The sequence below is a fragment of the Protopterus annectens genome, chromosome 11.part0 (assembly GCF_019279795.1).
Source record: "Protopterus annectens isolate FY-2018-M chromosome 11.part0, PAN1.0, whole genome shotgun sequence".
Taxonomy (NCBI): domain Eukaryota; kingdom Metazoa; phylum Chordata; order Ceratodontiformes; family Protopteridae; genus Protopterus; species Protopterus annectens.
Window position 1 is genome coordinate 676,994,526 of NC_056745.1, and position 12,574 is coordinate 677,007,099.

Consider the following 12,574-nt stretch of genomic DNA (forward strand, 5'->3'; position numbering starts at 1 on the left):
CTATTTGAAGTGCAAGAGAGAAAGAGCTAGCAAGATCTAAGAGAAAAACTGAAGGCAGACTTTCTGCCACCTGAAATACTTTACCTTAGCTGTGCAGTTATCAGCACCTTTAGCCAGTTGTTAGTCCAGTAAGATCTGTAGCGCATGCGGTAACATCATAACACTGTAGCATAAATAACTAGATAGGCAGGAGTTCTAATCTCAATACTGGCATACTATGTGTATATGTGTGTATGTGTGTGTGTGTGTGTGTGTGTGTGTGTGTGTGTGTGTGTGTGTGTGTGTGTGTGTGTGTGTGAGAGAGAGAGAGAGAATCATATACTGTTTGTGTTATACCATTTTGAGTTGTGTACCACCCTTTACACTTCCCCTCACCCTAATTTACTAGTCCTGTTGATGTCATTCACCTTACAAGTACCTTTGGACTAGATGAAATTGTATAAGCCCTGTGGCTCATCTGATAACTGCGTAACACTACAGTAGAAATAACTAGATAGGCAGGAGTTCTAATCCCAATACTGGCAAGTGTGTGTGTGTGTGTGTGTGTGTGTGTGTGTGTGTGAGAGAGAATCATATACTGTGTGTGTTATATTGTGTAACACTATAATAGAAATAACTAGATAGGTAGGGGTTCTAATCTCATTACTGGCAACTGTGTGTGTGTGTGTGTGTGTGTGTGTGTGTGTCTGTGTGTGTGTGTGTGCCTCTTTTGTTAAAGATCATATCCTGTTTGGCTGATGCCATTTTGATTGGTGTACCATCCATGCCTGCTTACCACCTCCTGATGTCATTATTTTATATAGTGTGGTAACAACATATGCCTCACATGCAGCATGTTAAATCATTGTGCAGGCCACACCAGTCCTCTGTACGGATGCCTATGGAATATCCAGATGTTTATGTTCATAGGTTCATAGGTGTCTACTAGGCTAATGGCCCTGGAGCCTTTACAAGCCTAGCCCATAGGATTATGCTGACAACATGCTACCCGACATTAGTTCCTAGTGCCTCTGTTGAGAAGAGCCACTGGAGTTATCCGTAGGGTGAATTTTCTATTTCCCATCCATTCAACAAGATTTCTCTTGAAGAAGGCCAGTGAGGTGCTCTGTTTGACATGTATGGGAAGTCTATTCCATAGCATGGACAGTCTCTGGTTTATGAACCTGTCCCTCCAGCATGTTTTGTTGATTGTGGCAATGAGATTGAGGTCTGTGGAGCATGTGGTGTGGAGGGATTGGGATTTCTTTAGATGTAGCATTTCTAACAGAACTGGGTCAGATGTGGGTTTGTAAGTCAAGCAGAGATCGCCTCTAAGTAGGCGATATGAGACAGAGAATAGTTGGAGTTGTTTGCATCTGTCTATATTGGACAACCGTTTAAGGCCTAGGATCATCTTTCTGAGGTACTTTTGCGGCCTACTCAGTTGTTGCAGGTGACTAGTCTGGTACATGCCAAATGGGGCATTGTACTTGATGATTGGCCCAATGAGGGAAGAGTAGAGGGACACAATGACCTCTTACTTCCTGGATGCAAAATCCTTAGTAATGAGATGTGCCACATAGAAAGACTATCTAACCACAGTGGCAATGTGGTTGTTCAAAAGAGAGGTTGCTGTCAACCTGTGTTCCCAGAGCTCTTATAACGCCTTCTGTGTTCAGTGGACTACCATCAATGTGGTAATTTATGGGAATTGAGTTTTTCCCAAAGGGAATGACGACACATTTTTTGGCATTGAGCTTAAGGCCATGGTTCTCACACCAGTCGTTGGTCTCAGTGAGGCCTTTCTGCAGGATGTCAACATCACTTGGGGAGTTAATGATAGCTAGAATCTTACAAAAACTTCAGTTCAAGGCTCCAATAAAGGCTATCCCTTTGACAAAAAACAAATGCCAATAGTTCCAAGGATTTTATTAAATCACACACATCACATCAAACGGATTACGTGCTTTCATTTCCAACAGGAAGCTTCATCAAAATCACTATGCAAATGTAATCATTTAATTTAAATAATATGTAAACATCTCCTATTGGTGGCTCATTTAATCAATACAATCTAGACATACCCCTAGATAATATCTGCATTAAAAGTAGCAAAAGTTTAAAAGCCATAAACTTGCTGTATATATTAAATATTAAACTATTTGCCATAAAAACATATACATACTAACAAAATTTAAAAACAAGTTACATTGTACATAGAAAAACATGGGTAGTTGTAATTATTAAAAAAAAAAAAAAAATATATATATATATATATATATATATATATATATATATGAAATTATTATGCACTCTTTACAAACATCACATAATTTATTTTAACTTTTTAGCCCTTAATTTTAGGGCTGGAGCTAAAGAAATATGATCATTCAATCCTGGGAATGTACAGACATCCAGGCGCAGCTGCTATACAAGTTTCCTAAATTCAAGTCTGTTTTCCCAAACTCTACCCCTATCATCATATTTTACATATACAAGAACCCAAAATTTAAAATCAGGTGATGGGCATCTGGGAACATGTCTGGCTAGGGCATTTCTCTCTCTACCCTGGCTTATATCATACATATGTTCGTAAATTCGTTGTCTTAGGTTACGCTCTGTCTTTCCCACATAAAATGCACAGCAGGCAGAACAATAAGCAATGTAAACCATCCCCTACTATAACAGCTGAAAAATCCTTTTGCTCTTAAGGTAAAACCAGGTGCCCTAAGCATGTCACCTTTGGCCAAAAATGTGCACTGGGAGGATCTCCCATATTTGAATGTTCTCATTTTAGATGTAATGTTACCATCCGGTTCTTTCCTTTCCAATATTTTTTAAGGTTGTGGTTTCTCCTATAGCTGTATTATAAATTATAATTAAACATCTCAAGTCTGTTGGGCATTTTGCAGAACATGTTCCAAATCCCATTTATAGTCTTTTTCACCCAACTCGTATTCTAGTCATAGGTAACCACAAGATAAGGTGTCTTGGGGTTTGGGGGCTGTGGGGATCCTGTTTCAGTTGTACCTTTGAATTCCTCTATTTGATTGAGATTTCCTACCCTTCTAAGCAGAAGTATATATATCTAGTACCCCATTCTTTGAGGATAATGCCCTTTAGTGATTTTACAAACTAACCGGATAACCCCTCTCCAGGAAAAGAGTCCGTACAAACTCCAATTCATTGATTAGATCTTCCCTTTCTGAGGTCATCCGCGCAACCTTACCATCTGTCCTTTTACTATATTCCTTTTCTGGAGTTGGAGATGGTTACTTTTGTAATGGAGATAGGAATTTGAAAAACAGTTTTTCCTATATACCTTAGATATAAATCTACCATTGGTAGCGTCCTTTTTTATACATACATCCAGATAGTGTGCCTCATCCTACTCTACTTTATAGGTGAATTTCAAGAATTCCGTGATTTTATTAAGAAATTCCATAAAGGGAGCAATCAACTCTAATGGTTCATGCCATACGATAAAAATATCTTCCAAAAAAAACAATAATATTTATGAATGTATCTTCTGAAAGTAGAGTTAAATACAACATTTTTCTCCCAATAAACATCACAATGTTTGCAAAAATGGGTGCACAGGATGACCCCATGGCCACACTATCTAACTGATGATAGTATTCTCCTCGAAACTATAAAAAATTATTTTTAAGGACCAGCTCCATGTTTTCTAAGACTATTCTAAAGTCATTGGTAGATAAAAAAACAAACTCTATCATCATTAATTCAAACCACTCCAATCCAGTACTATGGGGTATTGCCGAGAATAAATCCCCCACATTGATAGTAAGAAAAAACAAATCTGGTTTGAACTCCAATTCTCCCATCTTTTCCAGGAAGTCCCAGAAATCAATAAGTATGTGTGGATAGTGTTTGTAAAAAGGTTTTAACTTAACATCCACAAAAATGGCTAAAGGTTGAGTTTTGGATCCCTCCGGGGTAACTATAGGTCTAAGAGGGGAGTTCAATTGGTCCTTATGGATCTTTGGGATGCCAAAAATTCCTGGCACATAAGGTTTATGCACTTTAAAAAAAAATCAAAAAGTTGTAAATCAATTAAACCTTGACTTAAATTATCTTCCAAAATCAGGCTATGCAATATTGAATTTGTTTTTGGATACTAAGGAGTATCTACCATCTATATTAAGTATTTCCATCATTTTGGCTGTATTTTGCTGTGATTGTAGATGACAGCATTCCGGGTTAGAGACTTGACAGGGCTGACTATTTTGTTGCTGGGCAGAACAAGGTCTGATAGATACAGACTGATTAAGGCAAGTTTAAGCATATTATACCTATAATGTTATATTTAAGCAATAACCCATAGCTGGGTGTGGGCTGGATTTACTCACAGTTGGTGTGGTTTTTGTCATGAGGGCAAAGCCCGAGTGACCAAACAAAGCCAACCTTGGGTACATCCAGCATTGCCCACACCCAGCCGTGGGTTATTGCTATTATACAATGACATTATTTAAGGAATATAATACTTACCTTTCTTAAAAATGTCATTGTGTAATGCCTCCGTGCTGCTCTTCCACAGTTTTCCGGTATCCTCGGGCATTTATGTTGTACTGCACATGCGTAAGGGACGTCTTGCCATGCTTATGCAGTACATCAGTGCTGTGCAGAGGTAGCAACAGAGACAGGAAGATCTCCATTGCTTTTTTAACATATCTCAGTATGTTATACAAGTTGAAGAACTCGTATAACATAGTGAGATATATTAAAAACAGCAATGGAGATATTCCTTTCCCTGTTGAAAGGAAGATCTCCATTGCATTTTTTTATGATATCTTGCTATGTTATACGAATTCTTCAAATCATGAAACATAGCAAGATATGTTAAAAAAGCAATGGAAATCTTCGTTTCTCTGTTGCTATCTCTGCAGAGAAAAAAAACTATGTACAGGAGATATACACATGGACAACAGTCCGGGCAACCGGACCGTTTTCCGTTAGTATACTCTTGGATTTACAACGGGCACTCTGGTTGGCCTGGCCAATTGGCACACTCCTTTTTGTATGTTAATGGCCAGTCATTGTGTAATATGATATAATATTTACATACACATTATAATTTTACATTTACCTTCCATGACATCCCCCTATGTGCTTTCATTACATTATATTCTTGTGTGACTATACTGTATGGGGCATGTGTGTTTATATGGGGGTTTCACATCTTTTCTACACTGACATATCAGTTTTGGAACTGCTACCCTACTCTGGTTGACATAAAAATAGTTGCTACATAATTTAAGTTCACTAAAATAATTTTAACACTATTTTCACATGGGAAAAGAAGTTGCATGTCTTGGGACTCTAACCGAGAACGGCTGCATGTAAAGCTGCAACTCTAACCACTACACTATTTTGGCTTGCAAATTACACCTCTCTATTTTCAGTTAGCTCCTATGGGATGTTTAAGCTGTGCTAAGCAGACGGCCATAATGTACACGTCCACTTAGCTACACTTAAACATTCCTTAGGGTATTACAAATAAGTATATATTATTATTATATTTTTAGGTTATAGAGGTGTGTATTGTGGTGTTCTGACAACTACTTGGGAATGTATTTGTGAAATACTGGCACTGATTGGGCTTTCCAGCTTCTATGTGTGTTTCATGCTGATGCATGACATGTTCTCTATCAACTTTGTGTGTTTGTGGGGCTGTGCTTGTGCTTTTTAACTGTTGGAGGATTTATCCCCTGTTATGTGTGCATTTGCACACATTTCCTACTTTTGCAGGAGGCAGAAGTGTCATATGGCACTTTAGCAATACAGGGGGTGTGTCACAGAAGCTGTGACACACCCGCTGTATTGCTTTAGTCTTGCTGTTTTAATTTCAGTGTCTGCGGACACTGAAATGATCAATTTTAAATTTCATTGTCCTCCGACACTGAAATACTGGTATAATACTAGAGCAAAGCTCTAATATTACGTCAGTACAGCTTAAAAGGTGCAGTACGGCACTTTCTGAGTGCAGGGGGCGTGTTTAGTGTCCATGCACTGCTCAGACATGCCTCCTGCGCTCGTACATGGTTCGTGTCCATATGGGTTAAACAGCAACACACCTCATGCATATGCAAGGCGCGCTGCTGTTCTACACGGACACAAACCACTCCATGCAGGAATAGCACTATACCTGCACATAGTTTAATAAATCCTGCGGCTTGTCTAAAATCAGGCGAATACTTATTGTAATATTTTATTCAATATGCACATGAATACTGTTTTAAATACAGTAATTTTAGTGTTATTGTTAATTGTTAAATCTCTGTATTGTCTTGAAGCTTTATTCGTTGAGCTTACATTTCTTTTTATGCCTTGCGATTGCCTGCTACACTGTGCCTGTAAAATCAAATGTTATTGCTGTTTTTGCTGTTTAGCAAGCTTTTTTGTTGTTTCCACTGTTTAACTGTTTACTGGTATTTTTTCACTTTTTTAAAGCTATCTGTCCTGCCTGCTCTGGTTTTCTCACCAAGCAGTACTTAATTAACTGATGTGTTAATTGCTTAAATCATTCTTTAGTGCCTTCTGGCTGATTTTCTGCAGTTTTAAATGTTTTTTCAGTGTCTTACTGCTATTTTTCTGCTGTGTTAAATATACTCTAGTGTTTCCCACTGGCACTAGTGTAGCTAGTAGATGTAGCATAGTCCAGATTCAGGCCTGCTGCTTCTGGAACTGTTTGCAGTGGTTTGTTTTTTCTGAGTACATTTTCCAGTCCATCTTGGATTGGAAGGAGCCTGTCTGCACTTTTGTGACGGAACTGTGTTTGATTAGCATTTGACTGGTAAAGGGAGGCCAGCCTAGGGCTTGGAATAAGCATCCTCATTGGTCCTTTTGAATTTTAAGAGTGTTTTTCAAGTTTTAGCTTCTGATATTTTGGCCCTTCATCTGAACAGGTTTCTGCTTGTTTGCACGTCACACAGCATTGTGCACTGTTGCGCAGTTGTGTGCCAAAGCCAGATAATTAAATTCAACAAATTTTTCCCTTAAAACCCAGGCAGAAATGTCCATTCACTGAGCTCCTCCATGATCATTTCTAAAAAGCCAGCCCTAGTGACAACAGTCTTCAACCTAGCATTATGGACAGTTGGACTACCCTTGTTTCTCCGGGTCCCTATCAGTTCAGCGAAATATCAGTTCAGAGAATGGCATTTTCAGTGCACTCACATCGAATATGCCGTTCATCGAACTATTCATATTGAGATCGCAGGGGAATTCGATGAACGGCATTTCTAATGAAATGCCATTTGCTGAAATGACATTTCGATGTAGTGATATAGACCCATTTTTCCTGCCAACCTTGTTGACTTGGGTCTCTTATGGCAGTGTAACAATTGCCTTATGTACACAGACAACTCTCTACTAATAACACAGTCTAGTACAGAGTGAGAGAGATGTATTTACACCAAGAATCCAGAATCCATGCTCTCTCTCACTCAAAACAGTAGCACAGAGAAGGTTGTCAACTCACCCACTACTACATATTCACATAGTACCACTACTCATACACATATTACTATTCATAGACATAGTACGCATCAAGCACGTATATCCACATACGTGGAGGTTCTCTCAAAAAACTTGATGAAATACCTGAGACCTACAAAACACAAGTCTGCTACAGCTAACACAGTCTCCACTGTACCCATGACACATAACAACACCAGTGTCTCACCCACCAAGTCTATAAGGCGTAACACTCAAAAAACAAGTTTTCTTGTAATTGGAGACTCAATAGTGAGACACACGGATGTTCCACTCACCAGGTTGGTCAAAGAGAAAGTCACTGTCAGCTGCCTGTCCATTGCCAGGATTCACCAGATCATGCATGCACTCAGGTCTCTCAGCAACAAGTACCGTTATGACTCTGTCATAGTTCATGTTGGTGTGAATGACCTGAGATGTACCTCACTGGACTATATGAAGAGCTATATGGTTGAGCTCTCTGAGTATGTGTCCCAGGCAGGTATGTCCCTAGTCTTGAGCAGCATACTACCCTCACCTAGAATGATGCCACAGTCTAAACAAAAAATGATTGATTTCAATAATTGGCTTAGTTTTTGATGTCATTCTACGGGGATCCAGTTCCTGTCTGCCTGGAAAGCCATGGCCGACAAATCTCGCTGCTTTGCCAGAGATGGTTTGCACCTGGCACTCTTAGGCAAAGACTCTTGCCTCCCCCATAGTATCTTTTTTAGGCAAGGTCTTGAAAACAACAATACCGACTTGAAATTAACCAATCAGAATAAAATAAGTGTCATGCTGCTAAATGCTAAGAGCTTAAACCATAAACTGCACTCCCTGGAAGCATTTCTGTCACTAGAATATGTAGATGTCTGTGCAGTTAGAGATACCTGCTTTAAGGCCTCAGAGAGTACCCCACGCTGCATGGCTACAATGCCTTCCACACTGTTATACTGCAAAAGAAACATGTGAAAACCAAAGGAGACAGTGTTGCAATCTGTATTAGAGATAAATTCACCTCACGTCTAGTTAGACTGGACAAGTCCATAGAGTTACTCCAGGTCCAGCTTACGGTGGGTAAGACCCTCATTCAAGTCTTAGCCAGTTGTAGATCCCCCTCCAAGGGTCACAATACCCATGAAGCTTACTTAACTAAACTGAAGACAATCCAAATTTTACTGAACACATTGATTATGGGGGATTTCAATTATCCCATCATTTATTTATTTATTTTACAGTTTGTTTACCAGGATAGTCCATTGGGCCGAGAAGAGCCCATTTTCAATGGAGTTCTGGGGAGAAAAGCTCCATAAAAGACATTATACAATGTAAACAAATCATAGGCAATTGAGAGATACAGTAATACAGCTGAAGAACATAGTAGTAAAACTTCAATATACAACAGGAATTTTAAACGAAAAGAAAAAAAATTAAGAAAAACCTTAGTTAGTATTTACAAATATTTACAAATACATTTGTTCATGCAAAGGAGATTTAACAGTCGACGCTTTGGCAATTCATATAGGTATCATATGAGAGTAATAGAAGGATAAGTGGGGCAGGAGGAGTTTAATGCAGAAGTAGGAAAAAAGGAAATAATAGAAGAAGTAGAATAAAGAGTTGGGGGCTGGAGAGAAAGGTGGATTAGGTGTCTTATTAGGTTACAGTGAGGTATGAGAGAAGGCAGAGTGTAATGCTGAGGGAGTTATATGGGGTGAGAGCAGGAAAATTCCCAGAGGGAATATAATGAGAATGAAGCAAGGTCTTAAAAGGTAGAGTGGTTCTAGGTGGTACAAATAAGGGGTGGTAGGGAGTGCCAGATGCGTGCTACAGAAAAAGATAGTAGATGTTTGCCTGGTGGACGGGCAGGCTTGTGCAGTTCAATCAGATTCTGGTTAGTGGATCTAAGAGGTCTATCAGGCAGATGCATTTTGAGGGAGGAGGAGAGGGAGGGACAGAGAGAGGGACTGAAGATAAATTTGTGGACATGAGTGAGTTGGATATAGGAAAGGTGATTGGGCAGTTCTAGCCAATTTAGTTTGTGAAAAGCATGACAGTGATGGGTGGAAGATCATCATCATCTGGAAACCTACTTTAGCCCAAACATGCTAGCACAAAAGTTCCTTGAATCTGTGTATTCAAATGCCCTGGAGCAAATTATCCGTACCCCGACAAGAGGAACAAACATACTAGATCTGGTCCTCACCAATATGTCAAACAGGTGCACTGCTGCAACTGTTGGACCCTAATTCATTAAAACTGACCACAAATCAGTCACGTCCGAACTGACACTAACACCAGAACTCACAAAGGGTAAAATCGAACTAAAAAACTTCACCAAGGCAAACTATACCCTCCTAGGTGAATGTATAAATGCATTCCAAGCCCCACCCCAGGCTGAAAGTGATAACTACACCGAAGCTTACACTAAAGCCCTGTAAAATCACTTGCACAAGTGTATCAACTCAGCTGTACCAGGAAGAATGAAAGTCAGAGCCCCAAGTAAAATCAAGCTGCCATGGTGGAATTCCAGCATCAACAAACTCTACAATAAATGCAAAAATTGCTGTCTAAGGAAACAAAGACAAGGATCCAGCAATGGAAAAGCACCCTCCTCAGCCTTAACAGGCAAATAAGACAACTTGTCAAATCACCCAAGAACCCCTTTCAGAGAAACCTAGCAAGTATTGCCAAGGATAACTATTAGGCCTTTTACAGCTATGTACATAACCTAAAGGGTAGGACCCAAGCATGCACAGAACTGATGGCCAATGATATCACACACACTGACTCCACAGAGATAGTGAACCTGCTAGTGGATAGGTTGGACAAAAATTTCACTCCCTTATCCCCTCCTAACTTACAACAAACCCTCCCCCCACCTTACATATCTGAAGAGTAGGTCTTCAAAGCCCTGTCCAAGGCAAAGAACATGGCCTCTGTTGGACCAGATGACATCCCAGGCTGTCTTCTAAACAGGCTAAAACATGAACTAGCATCACCACTAATTACCCTTTTCAATTATAGCCTAACCACAAGGTTTGTTCCTGTGGAATGGTGAACAGCTACAGTTATTCCCCTCCACAAAGGTGGCCTAGCAATAGACCTGGAGAATTACAGACCCATAAGCCTGACCAGCCTCATCTGTAAGGTCATGGAACATATCATTAATAAAGACATAGGTGGTCTCCAAACCCTGGACCGTATCTAGTTCGACTTTGTGAAGAGCAGATCCTGCCTGTTAAATCTGGTGGATTTCCTTGAAAGTGTGACCAAGGCCATTGTTGTGTCTTTTGGCTTTTCCTGGTTAGGGGTCGCCACAGTGGAACTCCGGTCCACTAATGATTGGCAGTAGATTTTTACGTGCCGAGTTGCCAGACCTGACGCACAACCTTCAACGAAGGTACACCCATTCATGCATGTCTCCAGACAGAAGACGCTTTAGCTGAGAATCGAATGGGACAACGTCTTACTGTGAGGCGACAGCACTACCGCAGCACCACCACCACAACCAAGGCCATTAATGAGGGCAAATCTGTGCACACAGCATAACTCAACTTGGCAAAGGCTTTTGACACAATCCCACATTCAGATAAACTTAGCAAACTGAATGTAAACCCCTTCATTGTAAGATTGGTTGCCAACTGGTGCACAAACTGGACACACACTCTCAAAGTGGGTGACTCCACATCAACCAGCAAACCTGGTACCAGCAGAGTGCCACAGGGGTCAGTGCTGAACCCCCTACTGTTTGGTAAATACTTCTCAGAAGTTCAGGTCAAAACTAAAGGGTTTTGACTGACCAAGTTTACAGACAACTGCAAACTAGGTGCAATCATTGAATCCCCTAATTATGTCAGTATACTCCAGGATGGTCACACACAGACCAACGACTGGTGTATTGGTCATGGTCTCAAACTGAATGCAAAGAAATGCATCATCATTCCCTTTGGCGCAAACAGTGTCCCTTCACACTATCAAATTAATAACAATACCCTTAGTATCCATGAAGTGGTAAGGGACTTGGGATCACAGATTGACTGCGACCTTAACTTCGACCACCAAGTATTTACCATTGTAAGGAAAGCTTTCTGTGTAGCTCACTTGATTAGTAAAGGCATCACCTTGAGAGCAAAAGAAGTTATAACCCCCCCCCATACTTGGCACTTATCTGGCCCATAATAGAGTATAACGCCCCATTCGTTATGTACTGTACTAAGCATCTACAACAATTAGAGACATCACAGAGGTTTCTAACAAAGAAGATTAAGGGTCCCAGCATGTGCCTTACAAGGACCGACTAAAATCCCTGTCACTATACTCCGTATCATATAGACTTCTTAGGGGAGACTTATGCCTGGCCTACAGAGCAACTCAAGACCCAAACCTAATTAACTTAATGCATATCCATAAATCAAATGGGTCTAGGGCTACCCATTCCAGGAACTTAAAGTTGGCCTGTGACTTAAATAGGACATGCTGGAGGGACAGATTTATCTCCCAGTGACTGTCACGTGTTTGGAACAGGCTACCAATTCATGTGAAACAGAGCCCCTCTATGACATTGTTCAAGAGGAACCTGGATGAGTGAATGGGGCACCGTAAAGTCGTACCAGGGATAGCACCCACAACCCTCCTGGACATGGGCAGTCATCACTAAATGCAATCTTGGGTATTGACTAGTACCTCTACAGTATTACATTGCATTGAAATGGCTAGGCTTAAAATTACCTCCGGGTAGATAGCCTAGTAATCTCCTGTGATCCTATACATATATGTATGCATGTATATAGGTTTCTAGGTAAGCATTAGGCTTAGCTGCCCTTGTGGGCCATTTTATTCCCAGCCATTTTCTCTTTTTGTGCTTGAAATTGCCTATCTCATTTGGTTATAAATTTGCTTTACCCATCTCGTGGTTGATAATTATATATTATCCCCAATAAGAATAACTGGAATCATAATACATAGATAATTTGAGGGGACCCATGCATGGGATAAAGCATTTAGTAGCTGCCTCTGTCCATTAGTAGTATAGGAAGCAGTGCTGGGATAAATTTTCTGTTTCTCATCCATAGATCTAAGCTGCCCTTGAAAATAGACA